The sequence below is a fragment of the Channa argus genome, chromosome 12 (genome assembly GCF_033026475.1).
Source record: "Channa argus isolate prfri chromosome 12, Channa argus male v1.0, whole genome shotgun sequence".
Taxonomy (NCBI): domain Eukaryota; kingdom Metazoa; phylum Chordata; class Actinopteri; order Anabantiformes; family Channidae; genus Channa; species Channa argus.
In genome coordinates, this window is record NC_090208.1 from 16575565 (window position 1) to 16598308 (window position 22744).

Below are 22744 nucleotides of genomic sequence, written 5' to 3' on the forward strand. Positions count from 1 at the left end.
CCTTCGGGAGCTGAGCTGAACTTAACAAACACTTAGCGTTGCATTGTATCCTTGACCACTGGTCAACAACCTAAAAGGTTGTGAACATGATCAGTTCACAGACACGTCACAAACACACATTACAACAGTTACATTACACACAGACACACATTACATAAAACAAATAAGGAACTAACTAAACTGAGGAACCCTTGATTGGCTCATACATGTAACATAGGCATTACATAGGGACATAGAGAAAATAAAAAGGTGCTGAGACAAGGCAGCTCAATCAATTGTCCATCATATTTCAAACTAATTCCTCACCCAGCAAGCTTTTAAATGCAACATGCAATTACATAGAGGCTTTGAGAGAAGAATCTTAGCAGAGGCATGTCCAAAAACAACTCACTGCACTTTTAAGGTTGGGAAAGGTTCCTTTGCACTCTTTAATAAACAAAATGTTCTTTTTTTGAACATGTTTCCTTTCTCCTTTACACTGTTCCTGTTTTGTGTGAACACAGTCAAAGCCTTTTCCCTTCAAAAGAAGCCATTTGCTGCCATTATATCTTGTACAGAATGAAAAACAACCTCCAATGACTTGAAAATTGCCTGAGCTAGATAATCCATCACATTAAACATGACATGTTAATGTGGTTCTGCCACACTTTCTGTTTTATTTCTTCTTCGCTATGCCCGGGTCGAGCATTTTCATTTCTGTGCCCTCGTCACATCATCCTCTCCTTACTGTCACTCACCTAACAGCCACAGGAGAAGATGCAAGTCACTGCCAGGACATGCTGTGAAAACATTTTACCATAGAGACCTTCTCATCACATCTGTTAAAAGGTATGTTCAGGCCAAAGAGATTATTACTTGTGCTGTGATTGCACACGAAGAAAAATTGGCCCCACACATGTAAAGAAAACTGCAAAATGTTTATGACCACATAGACAAAAGTAAAATTATGTCTTATGTCCTAAAGTGGCTGTTTGGAGAAAATAAATGCAAACTGAAAAAGAATAAAATCTAATTCTCAGAAAAGAGCCATGCAAAATATATAGTTGGTGCAGTGTTGATTTTGGCTCCTGGTTTTTATTTAGTTTAGTTTTTTTTAAATGAAATCAAATGATATTTAGCCAAGAAAACCCAAAGACATTTTATTTTCACTTTTGTTCTTAGAGGTTAAATACATCCTCAACTTATTATCTCCCAGAATATTTTTCAACAATATAACACAGATTAAAAAAGCAAATAATAATTAAGGATGTTTTTATGTCATAAATCCCCTGTTGAACAACTTTGTCAAATCTAAATACTCAAACTGGATTGTTAGACAGAAACAGAACATACTGTATTTAAATCCACCATAATGTCAACACTGTATCATGGAGACAACTTGCTGCCCCCTGAAACCTCACACTGAACACTGAATGCCATAATTAACACTGAGTTGTATATAAAATTTGAGTAGACACCAGCACAATTCAAGGCCTTGCTGTCTAAACTACAGAAAAATGTAAGTGCAGACCATTTACCATTTACTCCCAGTAGACTACTGTGCACCTTACCTCTGAAATAAGCTACATAGATTAAAATTTGAGATACAACTTTCTCTAAGACAACACACTAATTGTGAATGTTGTCTTTTAAGGTGTCTTGCAATATACAGAATTGGTTTGAATGTGATTTGTTTTCAGGTCTAACTCCCCAAAAAGATCTTGATCTCAATGAGGTCAAACTGGTGCTGCTGGGATTCACAGTAAAATTACTGCTTCTTAAGCCCAGCCAAACTTTAAAATCGCAGCTGGTGGTTTTACATTAAAATAGGCTGCTTTTTAATCAGTATTAGCTTAGGTAAATATCACACCGAAGCCAACACTCCTGCCTGTATTGTCAATGTTCGTCTCAGCTTCTTCTTGTCTAATTTCACAGATGTTGACTTTACTTCATAAACCTAACAGGGGATGACAGGCTTTTAGTGTAACAGGTCAAATGTTACTTTTTATTTATGTTCAAAAATAGCTTAATAACGGCCTTTTTTCCCCTTTTGTATCCTCATAGTTTTTGTTGACATGGCTTGGTGTTTTATCGGATCCCACAGGCTACAAGCCTATTACTCTACAACTTAATTATTTTTCACACTTTTTTAATAAGTGTGTTTACCAACAGCCCTTTAAACCTGAACGTCACCTTAACAGTTTGCAAACATATTAATATTAAACATATTAATATTAATAAGTATACTAATAAGTATACTATACTTTTTACAACCAAGACATGATTTTTCTAAAAAAACAAAAAAAGTCCCTAATTGTAGTTAAACAGGTTTTCTCTTTCAGGATGAACTTTTTCTCACTTCTCTAAGAAATGTCAGCTTTTCCAAGCTGTTCAATTACAATTACTCAGACTGGCTTGGTCCACTCAAGGTTAGGTCCGATTTGCATAAGAAAATGTCAATGTAATACGCAGATTGAATGAAGTATTAATGTAGTGAAGTGCAGGTACATGTGCCAGGCAACACTCATTAAGAGAATTGTGGTCGGCAGCCCTGTAGCTGATAGTGGGTCTTGATGCAACGACTTTAGCACAATGAATTTATGCAGCAGGGTTGCAGGGCTGGTTCTTGTGGTAAGAGGAGCTGGTTCATATCCCTGAGTGTTTGTGCATGTGTGTGTGAGAAGATGGAGGTGGATCATGTGTCACTCAGAGGTAATAAGAAAAGGATTTCAGTAGACAGACCGGACCTCTCCCCTCCATCCACCCTCATCTGCTGCCACCTTCTCCACACTTCGCCTCCTCCTCCTCTCTTCTCCTGCTGAACCAACACTCCAGCCTCTTTAATTAAAGAGGTCTGATTAGGTTTCTCCAACGATCGCTGCAGACATGAAAGCACAGTGGGAGGAAACCGGATCTGTCTCTTAGCAGAAAATGATTTTTAAAAAGGGGGATAGACAGAAAAAAAATGTATTGTGTGTTGATTTAGTGATTATGTGAGAGTTGATCCACACACAGATGAGTTTTGTTAAGGAATTTAACACATGACAGGCTTTTAAATGAACTGTTTTAACTGTTCCATCAGATTGGATCATCTCTTTCAATAAAGCTTAAGAAATGTAAATTATATTATTCTTTTTGTGCTGAAGTAAAAGGTTAAACAGCAGGAAGCTAAGCCTAAGTTCAGGACACTTTGTCCACTTTCTTTACTCCTTCTCTTTCTTCTGTGTCTTCCTCCACCCCATCGACCACCTGCTCATCAGATCAGCACTCCTAGGGCCCTCCACTGTGTTCATCACTGTGTTCATCATGTCCTGATCCAGCCTTAGTCCTTCTCTATGTTCATCAGAATCTGGCTCCATCTCCATAGAGCCTCTGTTCTCCTTTGCCATCTCAGGCCCCCAATCTTCTTTTCAGTCTCCTCTGGAGCCACTTCTAAGTCTCATCTTCTCAGCATCCCCATCTAGACTCCAGGGAGGAGTAACTATTCTCCTCATGACCTAAAATCCCCTATGTATACACTGAGCTATAATTGGCAAAGTCAAATTACTGTGTCTCCTCATTCTGTCCTCACTATTGGATAAAATACTTCAATTTCTTTCTTTTGTGTCTCTCCTGATTAAAACTAGTTCAAGAAGTCTTTGCAGATGCACACGAGTTGTTAGGAGAGAGATTAAATCTGAGCAGAAGCAACTTTTGTGATAGTTCAAAATAATTGTGGTAACAAAGGGGCACATAATGAAATTAAGTAGAAGTGTATTAAATTGTGAAATGTCTTAAATAAGTTCGTGAGCATAGGCCATTTCTAAGTAAAGCAATAACTCAATGTGTTAATTTACTCTAAATATTATACAAAATGTCTCTTTGCTTTGAAAAGGTTTTCAACAATTGTGGCACATGTTACTCTGAGCAACAAACACAATATTTGTCATTAACTCGGTTCTGTATGTACTGGCATTTTATGGTGTTGTCACAAGCCATCGTCTTAAACAAGGTCAATACTAACCACTAATGAAAATAACTAGTATGTTTTCTCAGCACCTAGGTGAATGCCACCTTCTGCACTTAGGTTTTCAAGACCACACCGCATAAGCGAACATGTATAACATCTACAGGGTTATACATGTGTGTGTATAACACATGCAATGCAATGCAAAAGAAGGAGAATGTGACCAAACAAGATGTCAAATAGCTAACTACACACAGCTGCTGCTACTACAGCGCTAATAATATATATAATTAAAAAACATGTTTATAGACATGTCTTTCTGTATTTAAGAGTTAGATATTTGACACAAACCAAAATGTGTCGTTGATTTAAACTAAACAGTTTCTATTTATTCTTTATTTTTTCGTACTTAAAATCTACTTAATGTAATTGGACTTGTTGGTTTTCCAACAAAAAAGTGGTGAAATACAATTAAGTATCTATTCAAATGTGATCATTTGAACATAATGTTAGGCGTTTTGCATTTTAATGGTTATTAATTTCACATTATTTCCAACTACATTTGTATTCCTATAAAAATCCAGCAATACCCATTTCTGTGACTGTGCCACATTTTTTGTTTTTGCTGGTCTGTGTGTATTCTTACAAACACCATGTGATTTTAGACGAAGGTGTCTGAAGGAATGATTCTCACATTTCTCTTAAACCCTCCCTGCAGGTGATTCAGGCTTTATCTCTCCTCTCTCTCCCGCATTTCTTCTCCTCCTATCTCTTCTATACTTTTGTCAGTTTGCCTTCATTCCTCCCAGAGGTCTTTTTCTTGCTACTGCTGCTTCTGCTGCTGCTGCTGCTGCTGCTGCTGTGTGAAAATGTGTTATCTCCAAAATGTCAATGAAAACAAATGGAAGAAGTTTTCAAAGAGTTTTGTGTTCTGTTTGGTTTACACCCAGGGTAATAAATGTGGCATTTGGTTCATTCAAAAATATGTTGCATCAGAACATAATCATCTACTGATTCCATTCCCCACAAAAACAATTATTTTTGTTGCGTTGTTGCATAGGAACAGCATTTTAGGAGACAGAGTTGCACAGTGCCAGTCTTGTCAGACAGTACAACAGTGACACAGCACAATAGAAGTGCAATTCAAAGACTCACAATACACACTGAGAAAGTAACACAACACCGCACAAGAAAGGCAAACACCACAAGCAACACATTATACAGGAACAAAAATAACAAATGTAGTCCTTGTACATTTGCATTGGCACTCACAAATGCTCACCCCACACACTTTTCCCCAAGCGTATACACACACACACACACACACACACACACACACACACACACACACACACTAAAGCCTAATGAGCATATGAAGGTAGCTTCATTCTCATTCCTCTGGGGCAACAGCAGCTGCTTCACTCCATGATCTTGTCATCTGTACTGAGCTCATATGTTGACCTTTGACCCCTCCCTGGGACATTCAACCCTCAAACTATTAGTAGGGTTTCAGAAAAAACACACATTTTAGGTAGCACTTCATGGGGCATGGCACATAGTGAGCACATATGTCAACGTGCATCTTTCCCTCATATACACACACACACACACACACCATAAACACACACACAGCTGTTCAAGACGCAGCCGCTGGGGAGATGACCCATGCTCCAGCTATCAGTAACAGGATGACTGCTGCTGTGGGAAATCAAGGGCAAAATCCAATGTACATTCCACAAATGCAAGCAGATACACACACACACATACACACACACAGACCTGGGGGGTTCATTAGCATTAGCACTGCCCTTCAACAGTAATGTGGAAAATGATAATTTGCTAGCAGGCGAGTGATATTATGGCTTTGTAAGCTAACATAGCCCCAAAAATCTTCTAACAGTAATTTGTAGCTCAACCTGTGGCAATGAGAGCTGTAGTGACAGTGACTGCTGAAGAGGGACAAGTACAGGTTAAAGTTCACACAAATTACTACTACCTATTGCTGCTGCATGGTCTGCCACGTAGAATAAAACCCTGACAAATGTCCACCTGTGGATTATTGCCGAATGTTTTAGGAACAGCTAAGTGCAGTAAGAAAACCTATATTTTTGTAACAGTTTCATCAGCTGCTAGAGAATCAATGTCACATGTGCTTCTTTTTTCCTGCAGACATGAGACCTGAAATACAGAAAACCCTGTAAAGAGTTTCCATTGAATCTACCTCTCGCCTTTGAAACTGCCCTCATACAAATTACTAGGGGTTTGCTTCATAGGTTATTCAAAGCAAGGGGGAAAGCTTTCTTCATGTCCATTTTTAAAGCTACAAGCATTACCGATTATATATTCACCTCTACTGTAGGTAAAATATAAAATGTCAATTCCTGGAAAAATAAAATACTAAAAGAATTTTAGATCGAGCACCCATCCTGCTACTACTGAAAAGATCTTGAATCCATCACAGCTCAGGAGCTGGTGACCCTGAGGTCTGACCTCACAGTGCAGACCTGCAATGTTCTGCCCTGTGGGGATCAATAGGTATCACATTTGATTATTACTCTTTACAACGTGCAGTGACTCGGGCTTAATTTTGTTTTCAAGGTGTAGAATTTCTTTAGTTGACCTTGCCAGAGGAAAAAAACAAATGAAAACTGGACAGGCAGTCGAGCTGAACCTGCAACCTGCAACCTGTAACAGCTGCAGCCCCATACTGGAACTTATATTGCCTTTGACATCTGCAGGTGTTTAAGACCAAAGGCATTATTTTATTTAATGATTTGAGGATTTGTAGGGCGAATGCTGAGACTCTTTTTACAGAGCTACTGTATAAATCATGAAGGATGTGTGGACAAGGGTGAATTAAAAGCATGGCCAGGATCTAAGAAATCCTCAAATACTTTTCAGAGCAATGTAAGAAATCCATTCATTTCCCAGGAAGGCTTTATCTCTGAAGTCCTCTAAATCAATCTGATGAGATATGAGGCTTGACTTTTTTTTCAGTGGTTTTCTTTTAATTAAAGTGAATGGGGGCTCTGATAATTTCTCACTTCTTTCATCACCCCAATGCTGCATTGATATTTAGCTGTGGAGTCAGGATTATTATTGGTTTTTGGTTGTCGTCCCCATGTGCTGCCAAATTAATAGCTTTAAAAAAAAAGACATATGTTATAAGACTTGTGAGTCCACTTACAACAGATTCCTACTGAACTTTTTAGAAGAAGTCCTTGGCGATATGAACTGTGACTCTTTGTCAGAAATTTTATTTTTCTTCTTTTAATATAATTCACCTTTTGCTTGTCAGGCAAAATTTGAACTTGCCTCAACTTTGAGGATAAACTGATTGCCTTTCTGATAACTTTCCAGATTTGTAAAATCTTGCCTCACAGGATTAAAAATAGTTGTGTTGTAGCATCTGCCAAGACTTCTCTTGAATCTCCACGGTACAGCTCAAACTGGACTTTGTGGATTGTGCTTGATTTTTTAATCAATATTGAAAATGTACTCACATACTTTATTTACAACAGCAGACATGATTTGACTCTAAGCATTGCTTATGACTTGTGCACTTGGAGGTTGAAGCTCAGTACAACATGAACACTTTGTTGTATCGTGAAACACATTTTATTTTTTAGGAGCCCTGAGCAGAGAAAGATTGCAGCTTGTCTGCATCTGTGCAAATACATTTTCTGTTATCGCTCTCTTCCCACAATGTCCCTCCAACCCTCGTTATTTTAATCTGAATTGCACCTCACTGACTAACCCTCCTACTCCGCCTCCTCATGTGCACTAGGCTTTTCCTCTCTCCATCAGTACACCCTCCAACCCTTTATCTTTACAGTAAAGACAGTCAGGGCTCTCTGTCTAAAGTCCCTATGGTGCTTTTTAAGCATCAGCCCCACCCTGTTCCTGGACCTCTTAGAGTTCTAGAGAAAGAAATTGACTCCATGTCTGTACTGAAACACATATGTTTATATGTGTATGCAGCTGCATGTGTTTACTGTATGTTTGTGCACGAGTGTGCTGGGGAGTGTGTCTGGATCATTACGTGTCTTTGGGGTAGACTCCCTGTGGACCCACAGATATGGGCTTTATCTCACCCTAAATGAACCCATGAGAGACTGATGAGAGAACGGTGGTGAGTGGGAGAGCACAAGGAGAAAATGGGGGCGAGTGCAGGAGGTAGAGAACTAAAGGTGAGATCAGATGAACAGACAAGTGAACATGGAAGGAGAAAATGAAAGAGGCTTGAGACTGATTAAGCAGTGAAAATCAACATCAGGCCAAATACTGGTGCACTTATTGATGAAAGCCTTTTAGATAATTTCTTACCGGCAAGCGCCTTAAGCAAATCCAGGGAGAGAACAAGAGGGAGAGACAGAAAACATCAGCCAGACAATGTTCCCTTTGGCGAAGTGAAATGACAAGCACGTCTCCATAAAACACTCCACATTATCTACAGTTTAATCCTTGCACTGGAATGTGTTCTGTTCTGCAACAAAAACTATTTTGCAATCATGTCTTAATAACAACAGTGGCTTAGGAGAGTTAAGGAAAACATATACTCCTGAATAATTTTTTGACAAACATAAAGCTGCCAGTATGCCTCATCAGAAGTGCTTGTCAGGAGGTGGATTAGCTTTGGAAACCGTTCTTCTCACACCTTTCCCACGTCAGAATTGGGGTGACTATGGCTCTAATCCATTCTCACCACGGCTATTTCTGTCCGAGCGCAACAACATGAATGTCTTCCAGGATGGATTGTCTAAAAATCTGCACCATTTGCCAACAAGTAGCCGTTGAATTGTGGCCCTCTCTGCAATAGCTAGTTTTTCATTTCTGCCCTTCACATACTTTTGAAGTCATTATTTTTTGCAGATTTTAAATAAAGAAGTCAGATGTTTTTAAGCTTTGGGGATTTTAATGTCTGCACAAAAACACATCCATTCAATAGCTGATTAGATGCAGCGAGAATGAGTAAAACTACCCTCATGTTGCTTGTACCTTTAAAATGGGAATTTAATATTTTACTGTTGAAATATTGAAGGGATCATTTTCTGCAAGAGAAAATCCATTTTATGTAGAAGTACCTTTGAAACGCCACCACATCACTTTTAAACAACAGAGACGACCACTTCAATTTTCCCCATAGCCTGACCAGAAATGAAAAAATCAAGAAGTTGCTACTTATTCTTGCAGGCCATTACATGAAGTCATTCATGCGAACTACAACAGAACGCCTCAATTGGCCCTGAAAAATAAAAAAGCAATTTGGATCATAAACACTCTATAACAATGTTGCGAGGGATGTGAATGTGTTTGCATGTGCGTGTACAGGAAGGAGCACATCCTCAAAATATCACTCCCTCTTCTTTATTTATCTGCATTCACATTCTGCTCAGGGAACTGAATGTGCTTTTGCAACTCAGCTGTTCATTTACATAAGATGCAGACTCTTCTGTGCCAAATTAATTTGATGTTCAAGGCAATTCCCTGAAGCACCTCCACCAGTCAAGAATCACAGCTTCTTGTCAGTCTGACTCGCCTGACCTGCAGAGTTCATATCAGCCAGTTTGTCCTACACACTTTGCTTTTGTTGTCATTACAAAAATGGAATTGGAGTTTTTTCACAAAGCCCCCTCTGCCACTGCTTTGTGTATACTCTGGGTGCCAATTACTAGAGCTGAGCCGAGGGAGCATAGTGATCCAGCAGGTTCGTTTGGACCGCAGCCCACTTTGTGTTCCTGGTTTTAATAGATGACAGTTCATTCCCCTGCAGTGTGCCACTTAGGATTTTTTCCTTCTCGTTAAAGATAAAAGAGAAGGTCCACTTCATCAGCATGACAAACAAGAAAGATTTATGAATCTAAACATGCAAGGATCTCTCAGAGTTCCTGCATATTTTCAGAATTAACCCTTTGTCTCACACGCTCCCTCCCCGGGAATATGTCAACCTGGAGAGCTTTGATTCTGCCAGCACCAGAGCAAACAACTAAAAGTGCTGGATGCTGCAATTAGGCAGCGACACTTTCACGATTGAAAACTGAAGGAATTATAAAGACTCCACAGCACCGCAGAAGAATATTTTCAAGCTTGTAAAATAAGCTTGTTTTCTTTCATCAGCAGCTTGCAAATGCTACTGAGGTGGACAGACTGGGTGGCCTTTGGTGCTTGAAAAGAAAATTAGCTAAAGAATGTGAATGAAAGTAGATGGATATCAGGCTGGGAAATAGGCAGCTCTGTTAGTGCCTGCTTTTCTTTATTAATCAATGCAATTCAGAAAAAACTACTACTGAGATGGAGATATGTTATAAACAAGTAAACCCCAGCATACTGGTTTACTATCTTCACAAGCCAGTAAAAACTTGTGTACTGGTGTAAATTAATGTGTAAATACATCATAGACATTGATCCCTTCAGCAGCACAGAAATTTGAGCCCTGTACATAAGCATCCTCAATGGATTTTTCCAAATGGACATTTTTAAAAGTCTGCACAATTTAAGCCTAAAACCTAGGGTTGTCATTGTGCCCTGAGAATATGGCAGGTACAGAAAATAGTCTGTCAAAATATTACAGTGATCACATTACTATTTGTACTTGATCTAATCAAGAACTATTAAACTTTAAATAAATAGCACCACTGATATTAAACATATCTTAAATGGTTTATATTGCGAAGGCTTCCTAAACATCTGTGTAGGAAAGACTGTCTGCACATGTTTCTTTGAATGCCAGTGTGTGTCTGATTCATAGATATTTACACCATAGTTGTTTTGGGTTTTTACATGGACAAATGTTCCTGAACATCTGAGAGGTTTAATCAGGTACCTACAGGTTTATTCAGGCTTGACAACTACTGAATGAGTAGGTTAATAGGCTGAAAGAAACCAATAAACCTGGAGCAGAAGTGTAATTACAATATAAAAATGATTGCATTCGTGGTTTGTGGTTTTTGTGGAAAACAGTTGACAGCTAAAAACAACAGGGGGCTGGCAGAAAAACGGCATGCCATAACCACTGATGCCGAACTCTAACCCTTGCTGGCTTTGCACCCACACTGCTGCTTTGAGAAACACAGCATAAGCTAATGAGCCGATAAGCCTCCGTGCAAACAGCAATAAGCAAGATCAATACACATCAGATCAATAGAACATTGCTTTGATAGTGAAAATCCCTGCAAGCAATTAAACACCACTTGAGAAGGCGCCGTCCTCATTCATATCCAATTATGACAGGGTCAAATGGACTTAATTGGGTGTCTACTTTGTTGATTATTGCTAGAGCAAGAGATTCACCCAATTTCTCATACTAATAGAAGAAAGGTCTCTGGTTAATAATCGTTGCTTCTGCGGTGATAATTGAGAAATTAAAAAGAAAATAAGCCATAATATTGGTTGATGTTTCAATGTAACTTGTAGAGTAATTAACAGGAGGAGGAGGCAGAAAGGATGTCCAGTTGTGATTAGACCGGACTAATAGAAATGTTTTACTGAGGACGGGCAGGAAATATTAGTCAAAGAGAAAACTTGACAAAACTGAACTTGTTTTAGAAATTTAAACATTTAAATTGATGTTGTAAACACAATAAATCATCGTCTTCACTTGGCTTTCACCTACTTCTAGGCTTTATACCTAAAGGTAAAAGCAGTGGCGATAAACCTGGGAGCCTACAGATTAATCTGCTATGCGATCTTGCTATTTACTGCTTCTTTTTGTCCTGTTGCTTCCATTTGAACCAATGGAATTCAATGGTTAATAACATTGAGTATTTTCTACATGTAAAAGTGCGGTTTTCAAAAACTTATGTAAAAATAAACAAATATTACCGGCAAAATTCAGCTGAACCATAAGAGTACTCAACATGCAGTGAAAATTTAGTTTATCTGTGCAGAATGTTTAGATACACATGCGTTGTTATTAAGGATATATGAACATGTTTGCAGTATTGATACTGCAGCCACCGTGTTAGAATTAGCAGTAACTACATATTTTATATACTGTCAGGTGGTTTAATTTATTTCACTGGTTCATTCTAATTTGCAAAGTAAGTAGAAACTACAGCTGCCACAGTGGAATTAGCATAAAGTAAGATAAAGTAAAGTAAGTAAGTAAAGTAAAAGTATTTTTTAGTATTTTAGTACATTTTGAATGGTAAATTTCCTTTGTTACTTTTGATCCCAGGTTTGTGCCCTTTGGGACAGCAAATACATTTGCTCATTGCAGATGTGTAAAAAAAATGTAACTTGGTGATGTGGATTGACGCTTTTCAGACCGTGTGGTGCCTTATGTTGGCCCACCAATGGGGACTAATTATAGCATCAGTTCCAAATGTCACTTCTGGACCAGAGCAGGATAATATTTGGAATATTTAACAATGTTTTCCAAATTCCGAAATTCCAAAAATGTCGGTCCTGCTTTCACATTCCAGATATCTGGCCAGAGTCTGAATTATTAACCACAGTGAAACAATAAACATGCTGTTCTCACAAGTTTCTCTCATTCTAAAAATGTCAAAAGCAGATGGCAATGCTGCCTGTGGTGAAACTTCTGTGTTGAACAAGGAGGGAGGTGAGAATGAAGAGAGAAAGATAGAAATTAAGTCTAGTATTTGTGAGTACTTGAAAATGTAAATGAGACACATGAGGTGAGGCCAAAGTGAGTTACAATTAAATAAATAATAAAATCTTACCATCTTTGCTTGGACTTAGTTATTTTGAAGGGGACGTTTTAAACTATCACAGCATCACTGGAGATGTGATAAGACAGTGATGTAAGGATATGAGCAGGTGGAGAAACAGATATTTGGCAAGCAAGTGATCACACAGATGATAGACGAATAGACAATGTGTTGAGCTCAGAGAAAATATGTGGACAGACGGTTGTCGAAATAATAGAGGCAAGCAGAGAAAACTACTGGTGGTATCCTGCCTTAGTGAGACGCCAATAAAAGTACGTTACTCTTGACTGTGAAATGGTAAATGTACTTCCCTGTCATTTCCAACTTAATGCATGCTGAGTCTGGATTGTGTATTTTTTTTCCCTGTATAGAATCGAGAACATGTGATCAGAAGTCTAAGTAAGGGTTCGAGCAGAGTGCAACATAAGATGCAAATGCTAGCACACCCAACTAGCAAGGGAGTTAAAAACTCAAAAAAATTAACTTGGCTGTCACTACTTAAAGTAGTTACCAGCTGATACATTAGGGGCAGCTTCACAGTTATGTAGTTATAATTTTAATCCAATAATAGGATTATATATCATCCAGAAATAGCCATTCTGTAAAATGAGTAATTTTACTTTAATACTCTATTGATCTTAATGCTCTATTGCGTTGGACTAAGGCTCAAACAATTTAGATTTCTGCAGAAACTTTGTTTATAAGGTCGAAATCTGGAGTAAACTTCTACATGTTATCAACAGTATCAAGTTGAGTAATACTTTGTGTAATTATAAGTAACTCAGAAAACCACTTTCTCAGATGGGGTACTTGTACTTTTGCCCTTTAAGTAAATTTCTGGTCATGTACTTATCCACTGTGGTGACCCTGAATTCACAGGATAAGCCGAAAGGACAAAAAAACCCAAAACAAAAGTACTTAGTACTTGAGTGAGGAATTTGAGCAAAATCTGGTACTTACCTGTCATTGAGCACTTTTACTTGACTATTGACGTTCTGTACTGCCACCTGTCCACCTCAAGCATTTTAGATTTCTCTGTGTTTGCAGCAATGCACAGTTGTCTTTATTGGTCTTAATCTTGTGACTGGATGTTTTACCAATAAAACCAATATTCACAGGAATATGAATGGTAAACACCAGCTGACAAAATGTGCCATCTGTGCACTTTTGCTTTAAAATTTTAGTCCTTCACAAACAGCAGCTGAGCAGAGCACACGTTGGCTGCTGCAGGGATCAAACACAAGACCTTCCAGCCACAGGAGAGTTTATCCAACCACTGAGCCAGCCTGCAGCACCATTATGCAGAGTGGTGATGCAGAACAGAGACCGACAGTGGGGAAAAGGAATATCGGGCAGAGGGCAGCCAGACGGGGCAGGTGAGGCGGCAGTAAAAGTGATCGCCCTCACGCCGTTGAGGGAAGCTGTGTAAGACTGTAATCAGATTTCAACCACCACTCCAGCATCTCAACAAAACACCCAGATGACTCTGCAGTCGGCCGGCTGAACGGACGCTGATACGTACTGCAAGAAAAGTAAAAGAAAGGAGAAATTGTTTATGAGAGATTTACAGGGTTGTGCATAGTATGGATAATTTGTTTATGTGCTCATTTGTGTGTCTGTGTGTCATTGCCTAAGTATGAGTAAATGGTTGTGTGCATTTGTACGTGTTTGTGTGTGCAGTAAATGTATGCATATGCTAATGTTTATTTGTCATTGCTTGAACACCTGTATTTACAGAGGTTCCGTGCCATACTTGTTTATACAGAGTCTTTATCCTCTTGACCTTTTATCTTTTTGAGGACCGGGGAGTTTTAATCCTCAGAAATTAAAATATTTTTGGAAACTGAGGACATTTTGGCTAAGCTTAAACCTTTGTGGCTTTTTTTGAGGTGGGGTTAGGTATGGTAGATCACATCTATCAGCACACAAGTCTGGAGCAAGAAATGTATCACCACGAGAGCAGGCAGGTTGTAAAAAAGATATTTTCCTATTAATTATTAAATGCCAAAAACCTGTGATAAATGTCACAAAATGTCACAACTGTCCAATGTAACATTTTCAAATGTCTTGTTTTTGTCTGACCTGTAGTCCAAAGTCAGGATTATTCAGTTTACATTCATATGAAACAGACAAGCAGGTACAAATCCTCACAATTTAAAAGCTGCGACCAATATTTGCAATTAGTACCTGACTAATCAACTAAGCATTTAGGCTCAGGTGAGTCCTTCCAAATTGAGTGTAATAGCCCTTCACTGCACAGACAACCTATATGCATACACAACTATGTTAAGTCCCATACATCAAAATTATTATAGTTCTTATAGATGTCAGCTTGTTAACAGTGATAAATGTTTGAATAATTATTTTACATTTTGCTTTTGCCATGCGAATCTGTTCATCTGCAGCAATTAACACATTGCAAATATTATTGCTTATTACCAACATAAATTATTGCCAACACTAAACTAGAGCCAAATTGTTTAAACTTGATATTTCCTTTTAAGGATGGGTACACAAAGGTTCTTGTAACTTCAGAAGTACAGATGTGAATGTGTGCTCTGCTCAGTGGGATTGTGTCGTTAGGATGCAACAAGGCCTTGTAGGCTCTCTGGCCAGAAAAGTGATTAATTAGGGTGCCAGACCAGAAGCCCCAGGGGAGAACACCCTCTGCACCTGACACACACACACATACTGTATATACACTTATAGGCAGTGAATAAATAAGGTATAAATAAATAAAGCACATGGCTGACCTCATAAACTCACAATAATATCTACAAACATTCACACAGGTACGTATGCCAGATGAGCACACACTCTGAAAACATGCCCCCGAGGGTCCTAAGTCCTCCTCTAATGACAGGGACAGGGTTTGTGCAACTCCGGATGAAACACAGTAAGCACTTTACAGAGGTTTTACAGAGACTTTTACTCTGCTTGTGCACCTCTGCACTCTCAAAAAGTTTCTCCTGCGTATTAGACCAAACAGATTCTTTTTGTGTGGTAAAGCTGTGGTGCAAAAAAAGGACATGAAACAAAATGTTTAAAAAAAATCAAATTCAAAAGCATTCTCCACTGTGTGTGTGTGTGTGTGTGTGTGTGTGTGTGTGTGTGTGTGTGTGTGTGTGTGTGTGTGTGTGTGTGTGTGTGTGTGTGTGTGTGTGTGTGTGTGCGTAGTTCATGATCACGGTTATATTCCTGCCTGGAGTATGGAAAATATATACAGAAAATAAACTGTTCTGGTATATTCAGCTTTCACTTAATGTTTTTCAGGCAACATAAATAACACAAAAAATTGGAGGTAAAATCCTTTTATTGCTGGAACAAATCAAAGGGCCCCAAATTTACTCTAAAATTTCTTTTCAAATCCAGAGAGACGACGTGTGCAAAAACTCATGTCTGTATTTATGTAAAATCTAAAGATTCCAGCAATTCCTTTGTCAGCACTTTTCAGACCTTGACCTTGAAGGCATCCTGACTTAATCCATGTCCAGTGTTGGCTACTCAATAAGAAGTAATGCGATGCACTGCAATAAAAAGGAAGCTCAGTCTGAAGATCAGACAACAATAAAAATGTCCCTCATCAATACTATTTAACACACAGTAATGTCCTCCGTTCTTCAAACCCAGACCTTCCTGATGAAGCCCTCTATTAACCCAGATGCTGAAACGTGATACTCTGTTCAGAGTATCTGGTTTCTGGATTATTTTGTGCCACTGATTCTATAGATAACATATCGAATGACTCGTTGTTACAGACTTTGGAGTTGATAGCCAACACAGTATGTCTTTACTGACCAGCTTTGTTAGTTCTCCCAGACGATTGTGTTTGATGTGGCTTTCTGAGCAGTATAAGCCTCGTCTTTCTCTTCAGAGGGGGTTTGTGTTTCCTCAAAGTTCATGGGAACAGTACCATGTAAATAAAACGCCCAACTTTTCCAATCAGAACTGTGATCCTGAACACCAGGGCAGAGAAACATACCAGTTATACCTGACTTCATGTCAGGTTTAAGGGAGAAAAACACCAACAAGTGGAAGTTTTGGAACCAATGTAAATACAGTATCCATGACACTGTGCATACGTGCCTGCCAAAAACTCGCTCTAATTACATCTGAAGCAATAATATGATTATAGGAACAGTTAAGTAACTTCAATATGATTATTTTAAAACAAGTTGTACAACCATAAATTGATGGGCAAATATATTTACAATCATGCTACATAAGAGAAGTGCTGGGCAAAACGACCAAAAATATTATCACAACTGGATCTGCTCTACAACCAACATGGTGTAATATTTACTAGGCTGATGTGACTTTACTGAACAAGGGCTGTTTGTGAGCCTGGCAGATTTGCAGTTGTTATCAGTTCGGGAATGTGAATATATAAAGTTACCTTTTCAAATGGTGGAAGGGATTTGCTGTACCTCCCAGCCTTTGTCAGCACAGGTCACCTGCATAGTTTGTCACTGTTATCACTCTGCTGTTTGTCCGGCTTAAGAAATCGGAACCATTTTGCAATCGCTGATGTTGTGTTACCTGTTTTTCCCAATCTTTCTTTCATGGTCGCTCACTTTTCGGTTTGCAACAATTAGGGTGTTTTTTTGTTTTTTTTGGTGTGTCAGCTCATGAGCCATTTGCTGCAGCCAAATAAGATGATTGTGAATAGCAGTAAACCCAAATGCAGAACAAATATATTTACTGAAAACCTCTGGTCAATTTATCCGCGTTGCTGTGAAAACATTTTTCATAGTAATATAGTTTTATTGCCCAGCACTAACAAAGGGGTTGAAAATAATACATGAACGGGTCACAAATTTAGCAGCCCAGCTTCCAATTGCAAAATTTCTACTTCTAACTATGTAAAACTTATTGCTGCCTTATTTATGAAAGTTCTTTGGGCTGCACAGGCACTACTCACAGCAGATAAATCTACTTCAACATCCTCTACATCACTTTCATAATTTCCTCATTATATATTTTTATGTGCAGTTACTGTAATATTTACTTAAAACAAACCTAATAATAGTTAAACATAAGGCAGTAAATATTGATAAATATACATTTCCTATCGTGATTTTTCAGATCTCTATCAAAGAAACTAAACATAAGACACATTAGTGCATCAGCTATTCAGAAATGTGCATTTTTGTTATACTGCTTTGACTATGAAAAGCAGATTAACATAAAGTTACTCAGATGCTATTCTTCATATCACATGTATGTAAACACATGTCTGGCTCTGCAGCAGAGTAGTGTGTCTGACCATGACAACAACTAAACTGAGATGCTCTCTGTACTAATAATAAATAATGCATTTCGTGCAGAACAACAGGGCCATCCAGATACAGGACTTTGCCCCCCCCCCCCTAATCTTCCTAGCAAGACCGTTTTAATCCAGAGTCTGCTGGAATCTGACTATGGGACATCAACAAGTAGATGAAAATGTTCACACCAAGGGCAGCTCCCTGGAGCCAGGCCCAAACAAAAACCTCATCCATCTGTCTTCATCTGGCACCAGCGGCCACAGACAGAGCCGTGGCTACCACAATAAAAGCCTTTTTGTCAAAAGATAAAGAACCCTTTAGAATTCAACATTTTTCATTTGGAAATATGAAAGCCTTTGCTCCCCTGTTAAAGTTCATGAACAAGCCTTTGCTAATATACAGATGTCAGCTGGGGTCTGTTGGAGGATCAATATGACTCAGTGAAAGGGATAAAAAGTCATTTTAGCCTTATTCACTTTCTAGTATGGCAGCTTCGCATGTTGATATAAATCTATTTGGTCCCACACCACAAAGACGAAAAAATGTGCCTTTGCATTAATGCATCAAGAAAAGACTGCAAGTGTTTGTTTGTTGTATGCATGTGCGTGTGTGTGTGTTTGGTGTGCTTCTGAAGGGAGGGTTGCTCATGGCCAACATTAACCCAACAGGGGATCAAGTGGATGGTGTGTGAGTGTGTTTATGTGTGTGCTTTTGCAAGCTGGCCAGGGTCAAACCAAGATGTTTGTTAACATGGAGAATTAATCTCACTTGGGCTCACATCCACACATTGGGGAAAAAAAAACACAAATAAACACACAGTCTGTCAGTTCTCTGTGCCGAGAAGCCCACAAGTAAATTTTTAATCACAAGTGCTGTAATCACTTAGACCGGCAGTCCATCACAGCCTCAATTAATACAAATAAGGAAGACCTGCTGATCCTTGTACATGTTTGCCAATACTCCACTTCCTATCAATACCAGCTAGTAGAAAAAGAAGAATAAGACAACACTGGTGTTTTCCCATATGTGCAAGTTCTTATGTGAGTCTTTGTGCTACCTTACTGTCCCTTTCATTTAAAGCTTTACAGCCACTATCATGCTTGCTGTTGCTCTCTGTAAGCAGCAGATTATGATTCTGTCAGTTTTGGTTTAAATCCTCCTGACATGGCTGAAGGTGAAGTCGAAAAGTTGGGAGTTATATTAAGGCAGAAGCTTTTAATTTTCACCAATTCATCGATTGACCTTTGTATTGATTTATCATAGAAAAATAGAACAATTCACCCAGAGAGATGCAATGTAGCATTATGTATTTAGTCTACAAAATTCCACAAAAATGTCAAATAATATTTAAGTCTGGATGCAAAACACTTGGGAGTAAGCTATCAGTTTACTTTGAGATATTAGTGATCAAATAACATACGAACAATCTAATAAGAAAGACTCATATTTACATGCTTATTGGTCAAATCCTCTTGTCCACAGGCAAACCAATGACAACATGTGCAAACAGCATAAGGAGCAAAGTTACCTGGGAAACTGTAAACAGTGCTCCCTTTTTGGCTCAGTGCCTTAAAGCTCCCATCTTTATGGACACTGTACAGTGAGCAGCCACAGAGCTGTATATCATGGTTTAATATTGTATAAATAAACTCCTTTCCCACAGCGTTGCCTTTAAAGGGCACCCTCAGTCTAAAAAGACTTGTGATGAGGTTCAACCCAGCGATGCAGTTAATCTTCAGAACAACACACTTTATCATATTGACTTTTTTCAAGAAGCTTTGTGCGTGTGTGTGTATTTACAAGTATATGTGTGTCACTGTTCTAACCCCCTCTCCCCCCATTTGCCTCCATTGTTATTCCCTGCATTGCTGTTCTCCAAACAGAGCACACATTCATCACTTGGTCTTGTGCCTTTCTTGCGAACATGCCAGAAGAAGGGGACCTTTTCAGGTCTCTGCTTGTAAATGGCCGGCCGCAAAAAGGTTGATTAAGTCACCTCTCCTCCCTTCTCCTAACCTACTTCCTGGAGATGCAGAGGAGACAGAGACAGGTGCAGAAATGGACTGACATATGTGAGGAGTGGGAGAAAAGCGTTGCGATTATGGTTCCTGTGTTATGCTTACATACCACTGCTAATGATTATATCCGTTTAGAGCCTGTTTATTGAGTTAATACTTATTTGAGCAGATTTTAAAATAATAAATAACATACTAATTATAATTCACTTGTTTGTGTTACAATATAATGTGTGAGATTTGACATTGTGTCCTTATTTTTTCTGCACCTGCAAATAATTTGTGGCCGTGTACTTTATGCATTTGTGTGTGTGTGCGTGTGTGTGTGTGTGCATTTTCTGACAGTTTTCTTATAAATTCAAAGAGCACTCTACACTTTCCTGAAACCTTATCTGATGTTTTGTCCAACTAACAGAAACCCACAGATATAAAATCCACAATAGATAACAGATGCAAATTCAAACTGAGTGTGTAGAGACAGATGGTGTGGTATGGTGGACAGATTTGTGATTTGGGGCTATTAAAATAAAACTGACTAAACTTGACTCGACTGTTATCCATGACCATCTGTAATTGATTTGATTAATTAATCCATTCCTCATCTATAGGCTTATCCTATTGGGGGTTGTAGGGGGGCTGGAGTTGATCCCAGCACTGACCAAGGGGCAGGGCTGACCCAGAGACAAAGCTTCTACCTTTGGTTGCTTATTTGACCAGTTATTTCTCTCCATTCACATTTTTTCTCAAATTCAGACTTCCTGAATCTGCTGTAAAAAAGAAATGTGGATTATTTATGGACACCATAACCACTGTTGTAACACCAAACAGGACAGAGAGGAAACTTCCACCAACTTTGTTTAAAAAAAACAAACTAATCAGCTAATGGAAAGGAATCACATTTGCGTTATGGAAAATATTGAACACCCAGCAATCGAGGTTACTAGCGCATACTACATCAAATAAAGCTCCAGATATAAATAGTTTGTCATTAATTGTTGCCCCCCTCTCCGGGGGCACAAACGGATTGATAATCTCGCGCGGTCAGTCTTTGCGTGCAGTTTAATTTGCCGGCATATGTGATATGTGTTCACACGCTCCTAATCTGACTGAACAGGCGGAATCAATCATCATGACAAGCCTCAGGCGCTCAAGGAGACAATCACAATAAACACTTTGCCTCATCCTTCACCTTCCTCCATCACCACTACACTCACACTCACACAACCGTTGTTACAGTTCATAAGCAACAAAAATCTCCTCAAATCTGGGCCAGATCAGATTAGATTTCGGGGGTCGTGATGAATGAAATCACTCCGCCGCGCATCTCCAAATGGCACATGTCGGCTGTGGACACAATTCCCCGTAGACAAAGTGTCATCCGTCCACCCAAAGATCCGTTTTTATAAAACGGCGTAAATGTCCCCTTCAAAGAGCTGGGAGATGATTTGGGGAGAGGGGCGAAAACAAACACAACCGCCGCTACAAAATGCCCTGTTGTGCCACACCAGTCCCGTTTTCTTTTACACAGCACATCAGACATGTCCAGCACAACTCCAGCGTGGGGATTAAAGACGCCATCTAGGACAGGGATGCTGATGTTACACAATGAGAACACACCGTCACTCACCTTTGTCATCTCAGAGATGTGACGGTCGTGGCGGTGATTTCTGTCGCCCTGCACGGGCTCCGCGTCCCGGCCAGCCGGCTCCCTGTCCCCGCTTTTCTCTCCTCCTGCTTCTCAATATTTTTTTGCAGGGGAGGGGGGAAGCCTTCGCTCCTCCAACACCTCCTCCTCCTCCTCTCCTTCGTTTCTTTGGTGTCGGTGCAGTTTGGGGATTGTTCAGGCGTCGGCACACTGGGAGGCAGCCACAGATCTCCTGCCTGTCTGTCAGCGAAGGCTCCTCGCGACTCCTCTCCTCGTGCAGCAAAACAGGAGACCGTCCCCCCCACCTCTCTCTCTCTCTCTCTCTCTCTCTCTCCCCCCAGTAGCCTTTGCGCGTCTGTCTGTGGTGTGTGTGATGCAGGGGAAGCGCACTGCCGGGCTGATGGCACGCACGCACACAGCAAGCACATATGGTCCTCCACACATACACAGACAGACACACACACGCAAACACCCACACACAATCCCAACGGAAAACTCGTCCATATGCGCCAATAATCTTCCTGGGGTGCATGGATTTACTGTTTGTGAGTGATTGCTTGAATACAACTTCTGCCTCGGGCCGTTTCTCGCTACTGGAGCGATTTTGTGTGAAGTCATTTGACCATGCCATTGAAAGAAATTTGAATTTGAACTGGAACTTGATAGCAGACTCATATGTAAATTCGCAGCAGTCAGGGGGGCACATTATGGGAACCCCGAGTGAGGAGCCTCCCTCATGAATTATTCTCAGCCATTTTCCTAACGGCATTGTTAGTATTATGAAGCACACTGATAATTACAACTTTGGGGTTTTCCACATTTATTACACCGTGGTGTTTCTGGACTGTGAACTTCTAAATGTGGGAATAGATGGTAAAGATCAGTTTATTTGTCATTGGAAGTACTTTACTTTTCTTGTCAAGCCACGAACCAGTTATCAAGTCATCAGAATTAGCCAACAAAATACAAAACACACAACAATGACCCAAAGCTCTGCACAAACAAGCACTTGCTGTCAGTAGAAAACACTGTCCATTTTGTTACTGTGACCTCCCTCTCCAAACACTGAGCATCTATATCTTTTAATTAGACTATCGATTAGTTTTTTTGATTGTCTCTTATTACTTTGTGGTTAGATGGAATGGCTCTTTAAAGACTTAATTGACCAGTAGTCCAGCTTTGGATCACTGTCGTATATCCCTGATGTCTTTTCTTAAATT

The 22744-nt window shown here is 39.4% G+C and overlaps 1 protein-coding gene across 3 annotated transcripts in view; it reads right to left on the reverse strand.

Annotated features, from left to right (window-relative positions):
• The window catches only part of gal3st3 (galactose-3-O-sulfotransferase 3), a 31410-nt gene extending 9529 nt beyond the window's left edge, over window positions 1-21881 (reverse strand). Inside the window, exons 1-2 of one of the 3 annotated variants that reach the window (XM_067524821.1) lie at window positions 21507-21881; window positions 13558-14118 (exon numbers count right to left, since the gene is read on the reverse strand). The gene's annotated coding sequence lies outside the window, so the exon portion shown is untranslated. Of the gene's footprint in view, window positions 1-13557; window positions 14119-21496 lie in introns of all 3 variants that reach the window. The other 2 variants (XM_067524822.1, XM_067524820.1) reach the window with 2 other exon arrangements.
• Between the last annotated feature and the right edge of the window lie 863 nt (window positions 21882-22744).